This window comes from Dermacentor silvarum, chromosome 8 (genome assembly GCF_013339745.2).
Source record: "Dermacentor silvarum isolate Dsil-2018 chromosome 8, BIME_Dsil_1.4, whole genome shotgun sequence".
In the NCBI taxonomy this organism is placed as follows: domain Eukaryota; kingdom Metazoa; phylum Arthropoda; class Arachnida; order Ixodida; family Ixodidae; genus Dermacentor; species Dermacentor silvarum.
The window spans coordinates 102,718,354-102,742,682 of NC_051161.1; positions in this window are offsets into that span (position 1 = coordinate 102,718,354).

The window sequence follows — 24,329 nt, forward strand, 5'->3', positions numbered from 1 at the left end:
GTAGCCTCCAAAAATGCTTGTGCGCACCCGAACATACTGTTTAAAATTCTAGAAGCAATTAGAATCGCCAATCGAATTAGTGGAGGCGAGTGTACAATAACAAAAAGCTCTTCCAATCAAAATCCTTCGTGAATTTGGCCCCAGATTTGAAATAAAGCTTATTAAGTTCCTAAGATATTCGTAAAACAGTTGTCGGAAAGAAGAAGCGTAATTAGTGTTCTTCAAGCAACGGACTGTGCGAGCGCTTGTGACTATGCAAAAGTGAGCATCCTCCTACTAGTGGGCACATACTAACTTTCCTTCTTGTGTCTTATTTTTCTTTCCCCCTTTCACTGTTCCGTAAGTGGAGGGGCGCCAAAAAGGTGCGACCTTGGCTAACCTCCCCGCAATTATTTCTCTCTGAGGCACTCTGTGGCATATATTTATGAAACAGCAGCGTACCGTCGGTGCAAGCAGCATTGCCAACACGTGCTATACCTGTCACGAGATGGACACTTGAAAATGTACACGCCCGTTCTTCGGCCCCCATTATTCAACCGGCGACATGGTTCCTAGATCAACCTATATACGCAATTTATTTACACGCCCTAAAAACGGATCTGCAAGAGGAAACGTACACACAAGAAAGCAAAGATTTGACACAGGATAATGTAATAGAAATTGTGCAACAAAAAAGGCCCTCCGGAGTAAATTGCATTTTTCCGCCTAATGCCTCACCACGACGTTTAACCAGCGCACGTCCCAGCGTGGGTCTTGTTTATGGAATTAACATAGGAATTAACATACATAGGAATTAACATACACGTATTTCGCTAACTGTGTAAGATCTCAGTGGCACCCGATTTTAAACCCGAAGAAGCCTCTATCCGATTACAGTCCCCCACGTGCGCGGACCCCTAGAGAAAGCTATGTGGGCTCATTTCCCAATTAACTTCTCGCGCTGCCGCCGCAAGTACACTGTGGCTGAGGAGACCAGCTAACACGGCCCAGGAAGTGCAGTTCCCCAGCCTTTCTTCGGTATTTACGAAAAAAAAAACTTAATTTTGCGCAGATAATCAGCTGCATTGGGCCGACACCCTTGTTATGCGGGCGACACAAATTTAGCTTTCGGACGAAGTGCAAAGGCGCTTAACTGCTGTTGTTCTGTTAGCGGTCATTGGTGAACTGTTCCACTTCTCGTTCTTTCTGTCTTGTAATAAATTCTACTGAGTTTATTATTTTGCAATGTTCAAAATTTAATATATGTCTGTGCAAAAACTATCTTGCTTTCGCATTTCACCTAGATGTTCATTTGCTTTACACGGAAGTTAACCTGAGCTCGCCAGAATGAGAAGCGAACGATAGACGATAATTTGTTAAACGATAATTTTGTTAAAGCTCTAGAAGAGCATTTGTTTGAGTGAATGAGTGCTGTATGTGTGCGTATATGCTTGTATGCGTATGTTTATACGTATTCTTCTGCTTGTTTTATTAGCGGTAATCTCGTGAACTGCGGTTTCTTCTTTTTTTCTTTTTTTGTGTCACAGTGCATTTTCATGACTTTTATAGCCCCTCCTGCTTGGGCCAAACTGTTGGCCTGCTGTATTCTGAAATAAATAAATAAATAAATAAATAAATAAATAAATAAATAAATAAATAAACCCTTCGAGATACAAAGACGGCTTGCACAAACCGTGAACACCTACAATAGCAAAAAAAAAAAAACGAAAAACAGCTAATTCAGGCCCCTTCTTTAAGCAATACTTGTATCCTGAATGCTAGAAGTTTGAATAAAAACTTCGATTTAGCATTAACACTACCTGTTAGTAGTCTAAGCCAGCTCCCACCATAATTTAATCAATAATGCTGACAATTGATCATTAGGCAGGTAGAGAAACACATTCAGTTTTCCGAATGCGTGTACCTGCTGTGATGCACGCTTTCAAGCCAATTAAGCGCCGGGATCCGGGGACTTTGGGGCATGGCGGTTCGCAGTGATAGCGTCCAGACACTGCCTCCGTAGGCAGAACGAGCCGAGAGAGACTGACGCCTGCATTCATAACCAGCACTAGATTCAAAGCTCTTCGACTCTATGATGATTATAATGACAACTAATGGCGTCCCCTTTGCAGTGAAATAGTGACAAATCCTTACTTGCCAAACACTGAACTCATTTAGATTAACTAGTTTTTTTCTCTGCTAAATTCACATTTTTGACAAACTGCCTCTTGTATACTAGCAATATTTCAATTGTTTTAGGCATGCTTATTTGCAATTCTTTTAGTTGTTATTTACATGTTTATTTATTATAATTTCTGTTGTTTTAAACGTTGTTAGCAACGTGGAAAAGAGACAAAAGTTGCGTCAGTCAAGAACGGATTGTTTGCTTCGAATAAAACAATATTTCTATAAATGTCAAATGAGGTGCACACGTCTGCCCTTTCTGATATATTCTCGTCAGAGATATTCTAAGGCATCCAATATTGTCATAATAATAATTCCTCTCCCAACAATATTATTGTCCTCCAGTCGCAAACAAAGTTAGTGAAAGGTATAGTGCCAGGTGCCGAGAGGATTTTTTTCAGCCATTATTACCTTTTTGTTTTACTGCCTTTGTTTACTGTTCATTTAATACTTTCTTTTTTGTTTACTGTCTTCAATAATTCCGCCTGCGCAGGCGTTTCCTTTACTACTAGGACATAGCAAGTGCTACTTTCACGAAGTATTTAGACTTAGTGTTTAGATTGTCATGGCCATAGTCTCTTATGGCTGTAGTGGCGGCCTTAATGGGACAATTAGTGATCTGTAGTTTCCTTCCTTCTTTCCTTTGTTATGTTAGGTTAAAATTTATGTGTCACATCGTGGTTCACGTAGGGTCAAAGCGTACGTTATATCAATTTATATTCTTAACTTCGTCCATTTACACAAATGCACTGATTATCACCAGTCGAAGCAATGCTCCCATGACTACGCCTATACATACACATCAGGTACTATTGTAAGCCGTGCCTCCTTGTATCCCGGTCATTCTATTATGCGACGGTTTGGGCCCTCGCGTCGTGGTTTTTTTTCTGCATAATTCAGTTGGCCAGAAGCATGATTTTTTTGGCAAGCATGACCTTTTTAGGGTTATTATATGACGGTGTGCAAATAACAAAGAAGCCAGGCGCTATTGCCATTCTCTTTTACCTGCGTGCTTGTAAATGCTTCTAACTGCGCCATTATTACGCACGGTTAATTATTTCTTAATTTATTTAGGAAGTACTGTGAGCCCCGATGTTGTCATATGCTGGAGTGGGTAAAACGGTGGACAAACAAAGCTGTGTGAAATAAATACACTTCATATAAAGAGAGACAAGAAACAATGTATCATGTGCGCAGAAAACAATGTATCCGATACATCTGAAGTAACTTAAAGACACAATATTAGCAAAATAAAAAGAATGATAATTCCGGGAGAATATTAGAACTACAGAAAGCATAGCCGAAGTTCAGGATATCGCGCTTGTTCAAAAAACATCAGAAGCTCTTAGTTAACATTGTGACAAGCCGTTTATACGCTTTATTTGGTAACTTGTACGACCTATTTTTTAATAAGGGTGTAACAATAACAGCAGTCCTATCGTTTCAAAATTTGAACCAGAGGCTTAGATGATTGCTCTAAATGTGCCGTGCAAATTTTATTGAAATGTGACCAGTGCTCCAGCTTTATTTTTTGTATACTAAAAAGCCGCCTCATTTTAGTTTGTAATGAAAACGCTGTCATTGCGATACGGCGATGTGCTCGTGGGTCCTGCAACATAGAAAAGAACACACAATTTGTTCAGTTTACCAATGCCGCAGTAACGCATTGATTTGCATACTAAACGAGTTTGTTTCCTCTCGAGAGATGATACGTCCTGGAACTCAAGCTTATCAAATATTTCGCAGTCGCACATGTTGTGTTCCTATTGCTTTTTGCTTACATCCAAACCTCGTCGGCACAGGAACACATCATCGCAGTGAGCCCAGAAAATAAGATTTGGCCGAGGAATGAGGCCACGCCGATGCGTTCACAGGAGACGGGTGCTCGTTAGTCAAACAATGGTGGCGCTGAAATTGAACTATTTTTGGCTTCGGCCTGTATAGGGCCCCGGCACCGAGTTGCTCGGCAAAAGGGTGATGCGAACAAAAGATCTTCTAGAGTTTCAAAGAAGGAATGGAGTGTGGCCGGCGGAAGAGGTCATCGAAACATCCGAAGCCCCCATGTGTTTGTAAGAGCCGTGTAGCCCTCCTACCCTTGGGTTTACTGTCGTAACGTTGTATTTCATCGCTTGCAAAAAAAAAAACGAGAACAAGAGCAAAAACGACAAGATAAAAACCAAACGGAATTGAGCGTTATGGCACTTGTCCTATACGATGGCCGTTAGGATGCGGGAAAGGTTTCTTTATGTTGAATGAAGGATTGGGTTGAGCCCTGCTTTACGCCGTTCGCTCGTGCGTGGATCCATATACTCGTCGCGTGACACGTTCGTGGATGTCATTTCCCACTTGTTTCGCAAACTTGCGCGCATAATATCGAAACCACGTTGCATCCACGCCGTGGAGATTCCACTTGAGCTGTTGCGAAATGGAGTTGCTCGTGGCCTCAATGACACTTTGATATTGACCTGGACAAGTCGTTCGCAGACGTAGCGGTCATCATCCATCCGCGCACATCACGAAGAAAATGTGCTGTTTCATTCGATGTTTGTACCTTTGGACGCACTTTGCTTAGGGTCATCGGCCTGCAAATGTCCATTCGGTGTGAGCTCTGCCACGCGCCTGTCTTGTCCCAGCTAAGCGTTGCCATGGCGACGCCGGCACTCTGGGATGAAACATCGGCGATCTTATTAGCTGCCGGCGAAAGTGTTCAAACTCAAAGTGCACTGCGATTTCCAGATCCGAGCACACGATTAGAGAATGAACACGTACAGCCTGCATAATTAGTACAGTAGCCTTGTAGCTGCGAAATGCGGTGCGTAAATGAGCACGACGAAATGGGGAGCGTCGAAGTATAACCATAAATGTTTATCTCGCATATGTTCAATAGTGATCTATTATGCCACTAGGCAAAGATTGTGCGCAGCCTTGCAGTGAAGAATTCACTGAGCTCTTCACTTGTAAGTGCTGTTTTTCGTTGGCTGAAGTCCTTCCCTAATGATGTGCTCAGGTTAGTACTGGCTGTAATTTCTTCTCATGAATAATTATAGCTTACGATCGCTTTTAAAATATGGACTCCCCTTATTATAACAGAAATGAAGGCGTCGATGAAACGAGAACTGCTTTTTAATGTTTCTGGGAAATGGGAAACTCCTTTGTGGGAACAAAATACACTGCTCTACAGCCAACACGGAAGATCTAAGCAACTCTTCGCGAACGAAATGGCCGTAATGAAAAGAAAAGAAAGCTCACAAATAACACAGTGTACAAGAGCCGCAGCTGCGAACCGCTATAGCCACGAAAACATCGCAGTATAAAAAAACGCACGCAGATTGATGGAATGACCTGATGAACAAACAAGTGCGGCGTCCAATTATGCAAGCTTCCATGCCCCTTGGATTGGCGGGCTTCTCCGGCTAGTAGGCGATAAACATCAGTTGCGTGTTGGGATGTATTTCGCACGATACAAGAAGGGTTCTCCAATGCAGCAAATAGAAATGACAGGCAATAATTCGAGGAGCTTTATTGCCGGTTATCACCTGTTAATTTATGGCAATGTGACTGCGTATTGCCAAGATTTTTCACCATCGGATGACTTGTTGTAGGCGCCTGCGTCGTGCAATATTTTTATTGTTAATTCTTATGCGCCCTTTGGGAATTCGCTGTTTTTGTGGTTCTCATGTTTACCTGTCTGCAGGCCGTCTTCATCAGAAAATTTCTTATTGTGATCAGAAACGCCCAAAAAAGCTGCGTTCGCGCATACCCCGTGCAGTCCAGAGGCACTCGAAACAGCGAACAGGAGTTTTCGAGGACAGTTTTTCCGCTTAGCAGCATCCTAAGTTTCCAGGACCCGAATTCACAAAAACGTCTTACGATAAAATTTTTCGTACGAAAGAATTTTAGCCAATCCGGATGCCACAATATCATTATCGAAGGCGGCAAGCCAATGCAAAGCGAACTTACGAAATAAAAGCTTTGCGAATCGGGCTCCCTTTTATCGCGTTTTTAAGGCTTACTTGGAAACGAGTTACGAGCCTCTGTGTTCTTTGTTGCAAAACTTTTTTATTACTACCTTAATTTCCTCAGCCGCGTCTGTTCACCACATCGTTCCCATGCCACATATAACCTTATAAAATTTCATGGCGTTAAAGTTCAGCCTAATTCTGCATACAACAATACAGTGTTTTTTCATGCCGAACAGGTGTTTTGCTTCCGTTCTGTCCAGAAAAAAAATACAAAGTCGAGAACTTCGCGTCGCTCACTTTCTAAGTATCCGTACTCAGATTGTTACGATTGCCGCGTCATGACAGCTCGGTGCATGTAAGCAACGGGCGACATTGGTCACTCTCATTTATCAAAGTGACCTTTCTATATACCCCCTATCTGGCTTGTAATTTTGTGCACACTTTGACACAATCGTACACGCTCAAAAAACTTCTAGTTACCTGCTAGATATATCCGTAGCGGGTGTAGTCTTCCTAAGCCTTCCTATATTGCTGTAAAGAAGCGTGTCAATAATGGTGGTATCGAACCTCCATTTTCCAGCCCAACTTTAATCATTAGGCCACGATCTCGTGCATGCTTTTTTTTCGTGCTCCACTCGCCTTTGAAGCGGCTAGCGCATGTGCATCACGTGTAAGTTACACGTATTATTTCCTCGTGAGAGGCTTTAGACTGCACTACCTTTAGGATTGGACTTTTTTTGTCAGATGGATGCATACGAAGTACGTGTGGTCCACCTATATAATCGTATAGCTTTAAAAGTAGCGGAAGTGCTCTTCGGCATGATTTTCTACAAGCAGAAAAGAAAAGGCAAGAAGTACGCACAGAATAATATTGCCCTGATGCGCGCAAAGTGGGTGCTCACCGGTCTTGAATAGTGCGCTTAGGGAATTGAAAACTTGAGGAAGAACATGGGTGCATATAGACCTCAATAAATAAGTGAAAATGATTGAATCAGTGTAGGCGTAAGACTAATTGTGTTTCAGCAATCTGTACTTAATTGTAATTATGCTATACTTACAATATGGGTAGCACGTCGCCAGTGAGAAGCGGAATAAGCATCACACAGGATGATTTTGGGGCCCTTGATGTTGCGTTTCAAATTTAGCATTTAGGGACTTTGTAATACCGGATAGCGTGTGTTTTATTCAAATAAGCTGCTGAGAGGCTGCAGTATCCACGATCTCATCCGCAGCAATGCAGTAGCCACTGAGGCACCACTACCGGTGCTCGAAAAAAGAAAAACAACAATGCCAATACAGGTAGGCACGCGGGTCTCAGTGAGCGTAACATAGTATTTCACACGTCATGGAATATGCGCTCAATGCAGGAGGTCATAAATATTACAGGAGAAAAGGAAGAAGCTGACAAATGGCAAATGAAAACAACAATAAAGGGATAAACAAGAGCCAAAGGAGAGCCAAGAATCTATTCAGACATCTTCAAAAGCAAAAATACTTCTCCATTTTCACTTGCGTACTTATTTTCCGCTATCACCGCAATTGTTGTGCCCTGCATGATGCCGATAGCACATAGAGAAAGTTTCTATAAGGAAAATATATGGGTAAGGTATTGAAAGCTACAAGGGCACTTGTGCTCAGACGAGCCTTGTTTTTACGCGATTCTCTAGTTACCATACTTAGGATGACGAGAAACAATTGCTAAACAATTTGTGATGTGACATAAAAACACTATATTCGAGAACTTATTATAATTGTGAGTCACGAGGCTTCCGCCTATCTTAGGCATTATTGTACTAAATTTCTAGGAGCCATTGGTTGCGATTTTTTTATCCCCTGTTTTACATCGGCTCGGTAAGCTCTGAAAGTTTTAAGTGCCTTCCTCAAAGCTGTTGTTTCAGATCTACCTCATTCGGCCACTATAAATTCGACCGCTAGATTATTCAAATTATAGAATATTAAAAAGTATTCGACCGCTAGAATATTCAAATTACCCGGGCTGAACGAATTTCATGACTGTGTTGGATGTTTTGCTTTTATATGTGAAGTTCTCGTGTTGCCAAAACACTTCCAAGAAGTGCACATACGAGATTTCATAAAAATCGTATACAATTTCTTAGTATATGTAAGCATAATAATGAAAGTGCGAGCTTGGAAAATGATTTGTGGCGTCTACATTTTTTTTGGATGGGAAGCAGCACCAAGTAACATGGTAAGAACGTGCAAAGTAGCTTTTACACCATATTGTTTCTCTACGTTCTTCATATTTTTCTAACGAACGTGGGCCGTAGGGCTCCGGCATTGTCACGGGCCAATTTCAGTTGAACACACGTAAAACCTCACCCAATATGAAAGGGAACACCTCATCTATGTTCAAATCACGACTCTTGCAAACGTGCAAGCCATAACCTGACTCACTGCTATTTGTTATGTGGTTCTATTGAAAAACCCTGCTCATGGAACTTTTTGTCATAGTGAGGGCACAGAAGGAATGTTACCTGCTTTGAAAGAAAATCACATGTTCCCTTTCATATTGAACAACCCGCTCAAAGTAATTCCTTCACGTGCTGGTCAGGTAGCAATGCTCATTCCTTCTAAGGACTGCACTTGCAGTGACGAGAACGGCAGCTGCGACACCGGCTCACAGCTTGTCGATATAGGAGGCTTCGACCATCGTACGTATTCTTGTGTCAGGTAACGGAGCCTTAGCCTGAATATTGGACGTGTTATGGTATTCCGCTTCGTCGTTATTAGCGGAGAGTGCTCTGGAGCATAACTGTAGGTAAGCAAGTAGTGTAGAATGCGTAATTATTCGTTGTCCATGGTCTGTCTCAAGGTCTTAACTGCAAAGCCTGCGAAATGTCTATTTTGTTGTTATATTTGCACACTGACGGCAAGCACCAGTTTGTGAGATTTTATATTAAAGTGGGTGCCGATGGAGTGACACACTGAAAGGCACTGAATACAAAAAAAAGATAAGCTGTCTTGTGTATAATATTATACGGAATGGTAGAATTCACGGTTAATAATTGGTTTGAGCACGTGGACACATTTGCGCGTGAGGCTTGCTCTTTGCTTTGAGTCCAAATGAAATACAGCTGTTTTCAAACTTCTCCAATCACGCTAGATGCTTGCTTTCAGCACTATCGTAAACGCAACTAACTATCTTCTCCGTACAAAATTGTCTCTCACTGGTGCTAAGAAAGAAAATTAAACGTAGTGTTAGCTAAATGACCTCTAAAGATGCTGCTGCCAATGGCAAACTGATATGTGCATTTTGCCTAGCAGGAAGACAAAAAAAGGGAAAAAAAAGAAAGAAACATCCTTAGAGACGCAGTAGGAGGAACAACTGTCTAGAATTTCTGCTACAGCTCTTTTCTACGTGTAAGTGTTTGTGTAGTCAGGAGCAAGGAGCAATTACTCTAGTCGTTCCCATTTGTCGCACAGCTGTCGTGTACGAAGTAAAACAGCAGAGGAACCATTTAACTTAGCAAGCACTTTGAGAGGCAGCGAACGATTGATTGCCTCATTGGCAATACAGGACGAGTGGGCAACCGCAGACATTGCCATAGACGTAATTAGGTGTAGATTTGATGCTGGGCTGGAGAACTGGTCAGCTTATTCAAAAAGCACGAGAAGCTTCGGAGGAACTGCGAATACCAGAGCTTTATTATAAAATTTCTTAGTACCATTTACACATTAGAACAAATTGTAGTTGATTTTGTTGCCAAGCTTTACATAACAGGTGATTCTAGGGCAATGGCTGATGTCCTGTTTATCCCGCCATTGTTCTTTTTTTTGCTACTCCTAATTGCATTTTCTTTGACTATTATACATAAGTAATCTACTCATTACACATTTGTCCTATTGAATATTCTTTTTCGTCGTACATGATATCTGAGGTATGAGACAAGGAATTATTTTGCGCAGCCCTTGCAGCCTCGTGACCAAAGCGATAATCAACCATGGCAGTGGCGCCATGTTGTTCCTCGCGACGTTAGAGTTAGAAGGTCGTAATAACTTTGACGAATACCTTCCTCATTTCTTGAAGAAACACTGACACGTGCTTTATGTATGGCTGATACAATTTACGAATTCCTTCTCAAGATTCAATTTCGTTCATATAAACCATTGCTCTCCTCCGGCTTATGGAGATGAAAACGTGGGTGGAGCACTGCTCGGACCACCAACGAGAAGCGAAAGGAGAAAGGAATACTGTTGAAATAGAAACGCTACGTTATTAGGGCCTAGTACGGTGCTAGAGTTTCATGTTTCGCTTCACTTTATATGTACTTAAAATTGCTATTTGCTGATAATATTTATAGCAAAATGCCCAATGAAGGCAACAAAAATAGATGTTAGATGTATCACGTGTTTTGACAAGAGTCAACATTGAATTTGCTCTTCTGTTTGCATTGGTGCATTCTTTCATATAGATGGCAAAACTATTCAGCTAATAATGTTTTGCCCCGTCTGTGTGCAGTATTTAAAATCCGCACAGCGGAAGCATGAGTACTTCCGTTCCCGTATAAGTGATCCTATTCGTAACGCTGTCAGCCTGTTTTCGTGGTATAGTAACTCATGAGCGTAGTCTTAAGTCATAGTTTTTTTGCAGATTAATCTATTGGGAATCGTCGCATGTCTGTGTATCCACTTGGTCAAGTCAGTGACAAATTTAACAAGTGTAACCAAGTCTGCATTTACTACCTTCTCTTTTCTTTAAATAGAACACACATTGCTGGTTAGGTAGTGGAAACCAGAGAGAAACATAGATAGCCGGCCTGCTTAAAACACGAGCGACAGAAAGCTGCTGATCGCAAATCTCGGAACGATCAATGGGTAATAAACGCTCTCCACCACCGTTTGACTACCCCAACCCTTATCATCTTTCGCAGCGAGCTACGCTTTTGTTTTGGAGAGAGAAAGTAAGTTTAATAAAATCTAGAGGGGGCAGCCTAATGACATGCTGGGCATGCTGATCCAGGTGGGATGGTGAGAGACGAAAGAAAGGTGTTTAGACAAAGCAAAAAACAAAGCACACCCCCATAACACATGCACGCGTTCAAGTTCACTAGATGAAAATAATTGACAGATTCTCATTGAGACCTGTATCCCGCAGGAATGTTATAAGTGCCTTAGTGGGGCGTAAATAAGATCTCCAACATTGATCTGCTTTTTTTGCCTCGTGCTTTGGTTTTAAATGTTCCGACATCACTGCTTATTTTCGCGTTACTCTCCGAGAAATCAGATCACGAAGAATGCCAGTACAGGAGTGTGGCAGAGTACAAATAACAGCACCTTTCGCTCTCTGTTTTATATCTTAACCCGCTCGCGCCGGGCCGCGTAGTCAACCAGAACTACCTGTGGGTAACCTCCCTGGTTTTCTATGCATCCTAGATCTCTCACTAGAGAGCTGAAAATTGTGATATTTTCAATGGCAGCAGAGTTAAAATTCTCGCTAAGGTAAAGTTAACAATAATATGAAACATGTGGTCGTTTCATAATTTTTTTCACACGCTCCCAAGCCCCATTCCGCTCTGATAAAATATGTTTACTTCACCTTCTCTACATACCGTCGATAAACTACTCGTTTTTACATCTTCCTAGCCACCAAGGTTGTGTTGATACGACACATAAGTCAGTGCGTAGCAATTTCCTAAAAACTGCCAGACAAAAATAAAGGATGAAAGGAAGCTGAAATGTAAAACGTATTCTCTTTGTATTACTTAATGCAGTGTTCTCCAAGCCAGTGTTTCGTTTTATTCAATAAACAGCACCAACATGACACTGTCGGCTTCGCAAGTCGGCTGATGGCATTTTGATGACATGCAATCAGCCCTCCCTTTTTGTCTTTTGCAGCATTCTATTGACCTGTGTGCATTCAGTGTCAAAAGTAAACGGGATCTTGCTGTTCAAAAAAAGAGCATTTAAAACAAACACCGACGCCATTTTTTACCCATTCTGGCGCGAAGCCGCATGCATAATGCGGCTTTGGGAGAGATTTCAAGCCATTGAACACCAAACTTCCTTTTCGGCGCTCCTTTCGCATCAACTGATCCTACAAAAGGCATAAAAAATAAATAGCGCGAATTGCATAGAAACTACGGAAACCGTGCGCAGCAACACGATCACTTGTATCTTAGCAAGAATAATGTTTCCTTAGTAAAATTTGTAATAAAATAAGCAAGAATTTAGACGTACTTTGTCTCGAAGGCAACCGCCGAATTGCCAGCGCACACAATAATGGGAACCGAGTGCATGTTTATGCGAATAATATAGTGGACGCTACCAATAAATGCATTTTGTTTATGAAGCTGAAAATTTCTGTGCATCCGTCCAGAATCAGCGGCATGAAATTGGATGTGGCCTTACCGTGAAAGTATGATCCGTCCATCTAAATATAATAATTGTTGTTCGGTCTCAAAAAGACACCTGTATATACATAGATTGAAAGTGTCATTCTATTCGTAGATAGTAAAAAGAAGCTGCGTGCCTATAGCTGAAGCCTCAAGGTGTTCAGAGAAACGTACGTCATGATGGCTTCAAAATAAATACTTGGAAATTGGGTACGCCTTTATTTGATCAATGGGTATTAACATACATGTATGCTGAAAAGTGTTACCGGATATGGTATTAGAAGTAGTGCTATAAATCTGTTGTTTGTCAGATATCTTGAAAAACGGCTGCTGAAATAATTGAACCTATATCACTGACATTTTCCTTTAGTGCGCTCGACCACATAGTATCTGAACCTTGCTGCAGGCCTGTGCAAAGCCTTTAGGCCTATCTTTCTTAAGTATAAAATACCTCATGCAGAAATCATCGAAGATGATTGTGAATACAAGCGAATATCCCGAAGAACAAACGAGCGAACGAACGAGCTACAAGCACACCCCCCTCCCCCCCCCCTCCCTCTGAAAAGCACGCACGCTTTTTTTCAGCGCCTTCCCTAGCCTTCCTGCACTTGCACTCGCCGCAAGTCCGACCACAGACCACAGAACCCCGATCACAGACCGTTGTCAACCATGACCACGCATGAAAGAAGCAGACAAAACTATTCGTTGTAAAATTATGAGGATACTCTTCCTCTGGCGAGGCCCACAGCGACACGGGTAATTCAGGCTTCTGCAAGTATTTCCCTTGAAAACATTTGGGAGGTGAGGATGGACAAAGCGACTTCTGCATCAAAAGTTAAATTTATACACAATTACGAGAGGTACTGGCTATTTCCTTAATAAGAATAGCGCTAACAACATCGACAAGTGAGCGCGAATAAAATAAAATGGCTTGCAAACTGGTTCTTTTCTGTGTTCCGTCCCTTTTCTATGTCTTGGCACCTTTCTCGCCTGAATCAAATCCACATGCTGAACTAAAATTAAACAGAATTTGCTATAGTCTAAATGTCACGTTGTCCATTAGTGACCTTCACTGGGCTAATGGTCTGTTAAATTGCTCTCTTCTATTGCCTAGATATTGAAAAGTATGCAGAAAGAATCCAATTGTAAGCCGACGTCACTTTAAACTCCAATAATAAAAAAATACAGAAATGCATTATCCAGGGAAAACAAGGGGAACGCGGGAGATGGCGATTCAAAACGATGAGTAACACGAGAACAAGGTGAGAGCACATAAATGCATTATGTCGCTTTTCATCAAAATAGTAGTAGAGCGACAAAACTAAGTATTGGATGTACTGATCTGAAAAAAATATGTATAATTAAGAGCCACACTTACCTGCTCACAATCAGAAGAGTGAAAAACACCTCACTAATTTTTGTAGGAGAATAGCAACACAGAATGTCAGTGATCCTTTCTCTAGTCGGGGGAGCAATTAACGGTACGTATCCACATGTACACTATTGCCAAAACCTCCATCGCTTTTATGGCGAACCTAACTGCCTCATTGAAAACCAAAAGAACCAGGATTAATTATGGTAACCGAGACAACATTTGTAACCTTGTTCTCTTTATCACACGAAGGCCCTGTTTACCTATACATGAGTAGAAACAAGCTTTAGAGTGACTTGACTGACGCTGTAGAATTGCAGACTGAATGGGTAAGCTCTAATCGTATTGCGCTCGGTCAGCAAAGTATATATAATTTTGAACTATATACTAAAATTTAAACCTTATCGAGGAAAATTGGTCGTTGAAATCAATATCAACATTTTCCTTCACCCTTGATAAATGCAACACGGCTGGCCAAGAGACCTTAATAGGCAAAGATTAGAATTTGGGTCTCTTTTAAAGATATCTAGTGCCGTGTTTGAAGAGGAGGAAATACAGAACTGTTTACTATTCCTGCGCTAAAGGCGATACCCAGCACTTGTAAGGCTGTTTTCTTTCATGGATTCCTTCTTTCTACTTATTCGTCGGCGCATTGTGTACAGGATACACGCATACAATTGCCAGCACGGAGAAAGAACTGAATAAAAGAGATCGCTTAAGGGAAAATGGACAGAGTGATATTTCTTACTGCACAGTTTATTGACAAGCCTACAAAGGTGAGCAACAACGTGCTCTAAGAGAACAAAGCGAAATAACCTAAATAATAAAAAAAGAATGGAAAAGACGCCACTACTGTCCCTCGCCACTTTTTTGCTGAAGGCGTATCGGTGGAATGTCAGGCCTGCCAGCCGTCAGCACGAATTGCCGTGGGTAGCAATCCTGTTGCACGGTCCCCGGGGTGTGAAGTCGGGAGCAGCGCTCAGCCGAGCGGCAGTGACACACATCGCACAGTCTGCGAAGGTGTTTGTGTACCGTGAAAAGACGCTTCACTGGATCGGCTGCGTTAAGCTTGCTGTTCCTTGTTCCTTGGTATAGTGCAACTTAAGCGTCTGGGCGCGTTTAGCTAAAGGTTACCGGCGCATTGTATACTATGTGCCTTGTCGACGGTGGTGTGTGCAGCCCATGCACCCTTTTGTTTGCAGTCGATATATTGTGTTCTTTCGAGGAGAGTAGTTATATACATCGTGTTAAAGTTAAACGAGCAATCTACGGGAGGAAACAAATGACCTGCACTAACCCTCCGAAATAGGATTTATGTTTGGAGAATTGCTGGTTTGGGCGATCGAAAAAAAATGTTAAAAAAAATTACCGAATGATATTTCCCACATACGGTATTTTCTTAACTTGTATTTCTTCACTGTTATTACAGTGGTAGGCCTATAGTACTGCTTGTTTGAAAGTTTTATTATTCGTTTAGCTGCTACCGTTCACATAGCTGTAATATGTGGAGTCGTAGGGTTGTTGCTGAGGTATTGTGGTAGATGTGAAATAGAGAGTAGGCACAAAACAGATGCTGAACATATCAGACGGCCTATATTAGCTGTGAGTGGTTTGTCACGGAAACGCTATGAGAAAAAAAAAACGAGAAAAAAACCTGAACATACGTAATGTTCTTTTTACTGCGATGTCATCTTTCCAGTGCTATAGAGCGTTAGTGTCCGGCAGTGTTCCTCAAAAATACATCTCCAAGAATACTGACTATCAAGACTCTCCTAAAGCACAAAAAATAGGAATAACAATATTACCAAGCCATTTAAGAAATACTTTGTTGATTTTGTGGTATGTCCGAATATTTATGCAAAGAGCGATAGTAGTTGTCCTCAGACGCAAATTTTCTCCGCGAAACACTCCGTAAAGTTAATACCTTAGCAGTTGTGACGGTAATGATAGTAGTGGGAGAACTAGTTAAGTAAAAATATTTAATGAAATATAATAATAACATTATTTCGATTATTATTATTACCAATGAAATTGTTGTCAATGCCCCAAAATTACAACTTATTTGTTATCGCTCACCACTCAAGACTACCGTAATTATCTTGCCTCTCTACATACAAAAGTTTGACTATGGTTCTCGTAAATGTGTGCCAATTCCATACGTGGATTGGGTTAAATACCTTCGAATATATTTCGATGCCGCCTTACCTTGGCAACTCAACTTATTTTTAATTTGTGCAACACTGAAGTCAGTCGCTTGGCTGTTGTTTATTATCAAAAATTGTGTGCCCCTGTCAAACAAGAGCTTGTACATGCCCTCGGTTACAGTATGTTGAAATACTGCATTACAATCTTCGCCTTCTGTTCAGATCCATGGAGATGCTGGGTAGACAGGACAATAAAAGTATTCTTAAACATGTTGCTTACAATTCCCCAATAGTAACATGTGCAAATATCTTCTGTGAACTTGGTCTACCGAATTTTCAATCTTTGCTCATCGAAACAGTTGTCGCCAAAAATTAGCGGAATCGCACATTCAAACAAAACAATACCGCCACAAGAGAACTTCGAAAACACGTCCGTTATACCAGTTCCTCGTTCAGCCACAAGGTATGGTGCATCCAGACAATGTGCATATGTGCTGGATAAGTTTAACAAGCTACGCGATGAAATCTTTACCGCAACTTCGAAAAGCATGCTGGAACATTTATTGAAGGAGCTATGGTGCAACTAATTTGCAGAACACTTTGGCATCGTAATTTTTATTGCTACAATTTTTTAAGTAGAATAACGAAATGTTAGGTTGCTCTTCTTTTTCATTTCTTGTAATTTATTTTTTTTCTTTGTTCTTCATGTCTCGTCCATGTTTGTATTTAATTCATCGAATCTATCATGTTCATAGGCACGGTCCTACAAGCTAAGTGATGCTTGACTGGCCGGTTTTGCTGTTATTGTATTTATGGGTGGCACTAAACATTATTATTATTATTATTATTATTATTATTATTATTATTATTATTATTATTATTATTATTATTATTATTATTATTATTATTATTATTATTATTATTATTGTTGTTGTTGTTGTTGCTGTTGTTGTAATTGTTGCTATTGTTATTTCTGACATTTCAGTTCAGATGGAATCAGTAAAGTGCCCGGTTTTTTGGCAAAGCTGGTGGCTATGTGGTCTTTTATTAGCTTTTCTCTGTGGTTGATTGGTCTGTCTTGACTATTATATGCGACGTTGACCAACAGATCTATTGGTTTACTGAGATGGTTCTGGATGGTATGCAAGGCTGGTATGCGAAACCCCAGCACAACCACAAACGATGTACATTTCCCCATAGGTTGTCTGAGGAGCTTAGAACGGCTCTAAAACGTAAAGAAAGTGCCCACAAAAACGTCAGAATTACAGAGCCTAACAAATGGATCAGAAAATTCCGCCTCTTCCGGTCGCTATGTAATCACCTGCATAAGCAGAAGCACAAGTCTAACGTTGAGTCATTAGAGAACAGCAGCTAGCTCTAACCTGCCGGCAGACTTTTGGACACACTTTCGTATTTGCTACAGTAAACCTTGGGATCACACTCACCTCCTTCACTCCTGTGCAGTAGACGTGAAAGCAGTCATTGATTCTCGCGGTCTTTATTTTCTGCACACACACACACACACACATATATATATATATATATATATATATATATATATATATAAGCTGCCACCTGACAGCACGGTCCACTACCCGCACTCTTCTGCTGGAATTGCCAGCTCGCTACTCTTTGATGAAAACGTCATCAGCGAGTGCGTCCGGCGTCTAAGGCCATCTTTTTCAAGCGCCCTAGACGGCATCCCAGCCGCCATTCTCAAAGTCTATGGCAGTATCCTTGTAGTTGTGCTGAAATTAGTCTTCCTTTAACCAAATATAATCAGGGCAACACTCGATTTCAATCAACCAAGGGTACAGGCTGGCTTCAGGAGGGATATTCTACTGTGGATCACGTCCGTGTCATCAATAAAGTAATCGAGAAATCTGCGGAGTACAATGAACCTCTCTGTATAGCTTTCATAGATAACAAAAATGCACTTGACTTAGCAGAAAATGAAGGACTACTGGAGGAATACGTGGATATCGTGGGAAATACAAGGATTCCACAGCTGCCTTGCTTCTCCACAAGAAAATGAAAAAAAAAATACCTATCAAGAAAGGGCATGCTTAGAGGTACGCGTATTCAATCTATTAGAGTGTGATGGCGTAGGAATGAGGATCAACGTCGAACATCTCAACAACCTTTGATTTGATAGCGTTGTCCTCCTCAGCAACACTGAGCATAAATTTCAACAAATGATTGATGATCTTATTTGAGAAATTGTACGAGTAGGGTTGAATAATATTACGCAGTAATCAAAGGTTGGATTCACTAGCCTGTCAAGAGAACAGGAATTCATGATCGCCAGCCAGCCTCCGGAATCTGTGCAGGAGTACGTTTATCTAGGTAAATTATTGACGGACCCTGATTATGAAAAGGAAATTTACTAAACTATGAAAACGGGTTGGAGTGCGCAATACAGGAAATACCAAATTTTGAATAGGAGGTTACCACCGTCGTTGAAAAGAATAGTGTAGTCATTGCATTCTACCGGTGCTAACATATGGGGCATAAACTTGGAGGTGAACAAAGACGCTTGGGAACAAGTTGAGGACCAGGGAAAGATTGCTGGAACAAAAAACTTTAAACGCAACAGTAAGCGATAGGAAAGGAGGCGCGTGGATCAGAGAGCAAATGGGAATATCAGATGTTCTAGTTGACATTAAGAGAAAGAAAATCGTAGGTGCACAGGGAACTTAATGGGTAGGGTGGATAACCAGTGGACCATTAGAGTTAAGGAATGGTTGCCAAGGGAAGGGAAGCACAGTCGAGGACGACATAAAATTAGGTGGCGTGATGAAGTTAGGAAATAGCAGGCACAGCATCGAATTAGCGAAAACAGGTGTAATTGCATATTGCAAGGAGAGGTCTTAGTTCTGGAGTAGGCATAAAATAGGCTGATGATGATAATGATATCGATCTTGAATAACAGTTTGAATAATTCTACTTTCCCGCATGCTTAGATAACCGCTCGTATGTTTCCTGTCTATCAATCTTGGCCCCAAAAATGAATTTCGCAAACTTTCGGCAGACTTCTGTTCGCTCTGCAATTTTGAAATTTTTTGAATTCACTGCTCACCGTTTATTGTAGTTCAGTGTAAAAAATAGTATTTGTTCCCAACAAACACGGATTTATCTCTGGACGCTGAACAACCTCCAACCTTGTGCGCTTGATGTTACTAATTTCCACCCCCCTCACGCAAAGGAGGCAACCTGATGCTGTGTACTTCAACCCTAGCAAAGCCTTTGACTTGGTTAATAAGGTAGGTCACCACCTTCGAGAAAAATTTTCACAGTAACGGTCCAAAAGTTACAACTGCACTTGTGGTGTGTAAAGCTTAGTTATTTTGAATGTTTAAAATCAGAAAATTGCAGAAAATTAAAATTCTTTTTTTATAAAAATCAAAATGTGCCGAAATATGCATGTTGCGCCAACAGTCATAAGTGAAGTATGGTCGATGCGATTCAAATGCAACTTGGCAGGTATGTAGTGAGGACAACAGTCTGTGTATCTAAGCAACATCATCACCGTATCTCAAAGCTGAGGCGCGTTATCATAAAAAAACTAATAAAGATGATATCCGGCAGGTGTTTTTTTTACGCAATTCGCCATAGTATAAAAAGTTACTGCTCGTTTTCATTAATTCTGCTTGAATGCACAGCTCTATGTATAACAAAACAGCACGCAAAATTTTACGCGAAAATATTTATTACACGGAGAGTTATCACTGTTCGCGCAACTGCACATAGCAAAAAAACATGTTTTGAGAAAAAAGGGTTTAAAGATTTCAAATGAATGTTTATGTAATAAAAAACATCAGAAATGCCTAAAATCCACCAGACTCTTAGCTTGGGCCCTCCTTGGAAGCGGCACGGTCTCCTTTTGAGCGAGCTGATGCACGGATTTTTTTTTCTTGCCTGCTTTGCGTCTCCACCTGAGTTGCGCGCGGCCTTCCTCACACAGCAGCAGACGCTGGTCAGGCATGCCATCGTCGTGTAGTGGCCGTGTTTTTCATATTTCATAGAGTGCACAGACTTTTTTCTTGAGTGGATAGCGCTAAATGCACGATGTTCAAAAAGCGCACGAAAAAGCACACGCGACACAGACGCAAACGCCACGCGAACGCGTGCAAAGTAAACAGAGTGTGCTGTATCGCCCCGTAGCCCTCCAGTGGAATTTTTTAATGAACTCAGAAAATGACTTGCATTTGAAAATGAACTAAAGCATACTAAAATGACGTAATATGCATTCTGAGAGACATTTATGATGAGGTAACAGATTCCGTGGTATCAGAAACCTTCAGTTTCGGTTTCGGACGCATCTAGGAGGGGTTGGAAAAATCGCCAGAACTTTTGAACCGCTTGAGCTATCAAAATAATTCTTGTTGCTAAATATTCTTCAATAGACAGGGAATCTAAAAATATTAATTTTAAAAAATCTAATTTTTTTCAAAATATCGGTTTTCGAAGGTGGTGACCTACCTGTGTGAGGCCAAGTCAAAATTGCAATTTTTTTTCAAAATGTAAAGTTTTTCTTTACCGTTTTGTTATATGGGAAAGTTATTCTCCACCATTTTGCTGAAAAAAGTATCTTCCTACGCAGTTTTTTTTTCAAAAGATACATAAAGAAATGTAAACCCACCCGGCGTCTACGAAACCGAAACTGAAAGTGCCAGTTTTCTGTGGAACAGAAAAAAATGCCCTGGTTTGCATTTCTTTGCTGGTTATTTAAGTATCGTATCACCTAAAAAGTGTAGCAATGTCATAATAGCATTTTCAACATTTTATTTATCAATTAAAAAAATAAACGCCTCACCAGGTGGACGTGCAGTGTTATGCACGTGTTGTTTACGTTCTGGAGGCTGCACTCGCGTTAAAGGAGCAGCGGATCGTTTGATGGATGTGTTTACTCTGTCGCTTACTTTTTCTTACTGGCAGCCACAGAATGGGGAAGTTTAGAGCACAAAGACGCACAAAATTAAAGTTTGTCGGCAATCAGTACAAGGCGATGGACCTGGAGACGTACGGCAAAAGCCTGTAATACTGCAAAGCAAGCTAGAAAAAAAAAAGGAATCCGAAGTGCCACATGAGCAAAATCAGACAAGAGCAAAACCCAAGACAGAACTGGCTACAAATATAGGCGATTTTAGCTCTCCTGATCATCCTATGTAAGCGCTATGCCTTGACATCTTTTTGTTGATTTTCTCAGAGCTCATCTTTTTGCGTATTCTTCAAACGCAAACATTCATAACTTTTTCCCAAATAAAGATTTTTTTCTGAAACTTGGCACAATTATTTCTCACATTATTGGGTGTGCACGCAATGAACCTCAAGAAATAAAATCATGCCACAAGTTTTGATATGGATGCCTTGTCCACCAAGGCACACCCAATGGAAGCACACATGTTTTTGGTTATTTCATCACTATTCTTCGATAATTCATCTGATCTCAGTAATTTTGGTTCATTGCACAGATCAAAGCCTCTCATATATCACTGCCAAAAATTGTGTTTTTGCATCGAGTTAAATTAGAGTTATGATTGCTGGCGTGGGACCCACATTTAATTAAATTTTTCAAATAATAAAAATATGGCAAAAATAATGCAAACTTTAAAAGGCTCACATGGGCCTAAAAAGTGTGCTTTATGATGTAGACCAATAATTTGTATTGTTTATCCTTTCTTAAACTTTTTTTCCCAGCACTTGGCCTCATACCTTAATGGCCCCCTACTGGGCGATAAGCTTGCGCTCTACGGTGTTGAAGTTGCTATTGTAGCTATACTACGAAGCTATCTACTCGATATGTCCATCTTTGTGACAGTCAATAATCAATCTTCTTTTGCCTATACGTTATCTATGGTTTGCCCCAAGGTACGCTTGTAGGTCGGCTTCTCGATTTTCATCAATGAATTATCCACAGCAGTCCAGAAGTCTTCATTTCTTGTTTACGCTAACAACACTAAAATATTTAACCCTTCTTCCACAGCTGGCAGCTATAGTCGTCATGAGTGTCTGTACCAAATTCGTCATTGGCGGGCATAGTTGTCATGGCCAAAAATGTTACTTATCGTTACCAATGTTTAGAGAAAGAAAAGCAAAGAGTGGAATAATTTAATATTGTAATGTAGCCAATACGCTTGCCACATAAAATGTAAGGACTTGGTTAGTATGCTCGCATAGCAGCAGGAGCGAGAGACTGACAAGGGGCGTCGTAGGCGTATAGCACTCAACGGATTCGTGCGCGGCGAGTCAGAAAAGGCCAGCGTCAGCTGCGAAGAGGCTGTCTTGCGAAATGCTAGAGCAACGAATGGCCAGTAGCACGACTTCTTCTTCACTCAGCATTTCATCATTCTTGTATCAGCGCCTGCAGCCGGACCCACACCGGTCATTACCCCCTGTGAGGCGAGAACTCCTTTCTTTCGGAGGGAGCACTGAGACAGCGTTTTACGGCTGGCATCTCTCTGGACGTTTCCTCTGTCACCACCGAGAGTAACCAGACTCTCCCGAAGGAACTGCTGTGCAACAGGCTCCCTCGAGAATACAGGGGTAGGATGACGTTCAAGTATGACTAGCAAAAAGCATCGGGGCAGGATGCAAGGCATCGCCGAGAAAACGACACCCCTGTGCCGAGAGGTTGTGAAATGACAGAAAAAACGAGAGCGGCGTTTGAGGCATTCGCGGTCGGCGTAAATAACAACGGTGGAGACTCAATGTCCGCTGCTACAATTCCTGGTTATTTTACGTGGGTGAATACATGCCTACTCTGCAACTCACCTATCATTTTACAAGGCAGATTTGTTACTGCGTACATGCCATTCAAGCTTTGATTTCTTTCCTCTTGTCCATGTCATCTGTAGGTGCTTCATCGCGCGAAAAAGACTCTAGGCATTCGCCCTTTCATGTTTTTTTTTCTATTCGTTGAAATATTCGGTCTGTACGCTTCTTACGTTTGTGGCAACCTTGTTTTATTGGTAGCGTATGTTGCAATCAGAATCAACAAAGTCAACAACAAAATCAACAACAAAATCAACAACGTTTACATTTTCTCGCGGATGGTACCATTTATGGCCTTGTCGTGTTGGTTTCAGAAAGGTTTTGCTGTAAATCACCATAAATAAGATCACAAAGAAAACAGCACCAGATAGCAGGCCCCTAAATAAATGTCACCGCTTCGAAGAACAAAAAGAAAGAGAGAGAAAAAAAGAAAAAAAGAACTAAGAGCGTTTTTTTAATATTGATTTGTTCTGATTGAACAAAAAAACACAACTAAAAACAATTGCTTACTATATGTCGTGCGACGTGCTGCAACGTATGCCACGGCGCAGAATTATGGTACATCGACAGTGCCATTTCAGCTGCCAATTAGGTTTCTGGTTTAGTAATCGATTCCTTTCTTTCTAAGGTTGACGAACGTGATGGAGTTGTCTGCTACTCTGACAGTGGCTTGAAATTCTGGAGGTGTTTTAAGAGGTGACAGACTACATTCTGGAGCATACGCTGCTGTTAGTTTTACGGCCAATGCATTATTACGGAGCATGTACATTAAACTGAGATGAAGAATAAAAGAACGGGGGGTCACAGAAAGCACAAAAGAATTTCAAAGTAACATTTATGGGTTGGTCACATTATATATATATATATATTGATTTATTAACAGAAATATTATTTAAACATAAGAAGACTACTAATGCTTGTTACAATTTATGCAGGAGGGCTCGTTCCCGCATAATATATACAATTTTGTAATATTACTTCAATTTTCTAATAGTCAGTCAGAGTCACTTAATTCGAACGTAAGGACTTGGTTACACAGAAAGTACAGCAATGGTGAAGGTGGTAGCCGAAAGCTACAGAAGACTTTACAGCAGAAGGCTTGACATAGGTCTACAAACTGTTTTAAAAGAGAAGTAGCACGATGGAGAAAGTAAAAGGTTGCGTCCTAGCCTGTTCACTAAATAAACGTGCGGCAACAATATTTTGTGCCCAGATTTACACTACAAAAAAAGCAGGAAATGTCATTCGAAAAAAAAAGAAAAGAAAACAGTTGTCAGAAAACACGGTGAAAATAAAGGACAACGTCAAAAAAGTTTCTTTTGTGTAATTAAAAATTCTTTAGTACGTTTAGTAACATGTAATTTATCATTTATTGACCATAGTTCATCATCGAGAAGGGGATATGTATTGTCCCATTTTCTTACCAAAGAAGCTAGTTCGTTTTGTTTTCGTTGTATAATGTTTGCTATCTATATTCAAGTTTGTGCTCTAATCGTTTGGCTGCAGTCTAGGAAAAGCGCGCTGTCCAATAGCAGGAATGCGGCCGCATTTAGAACGGGGC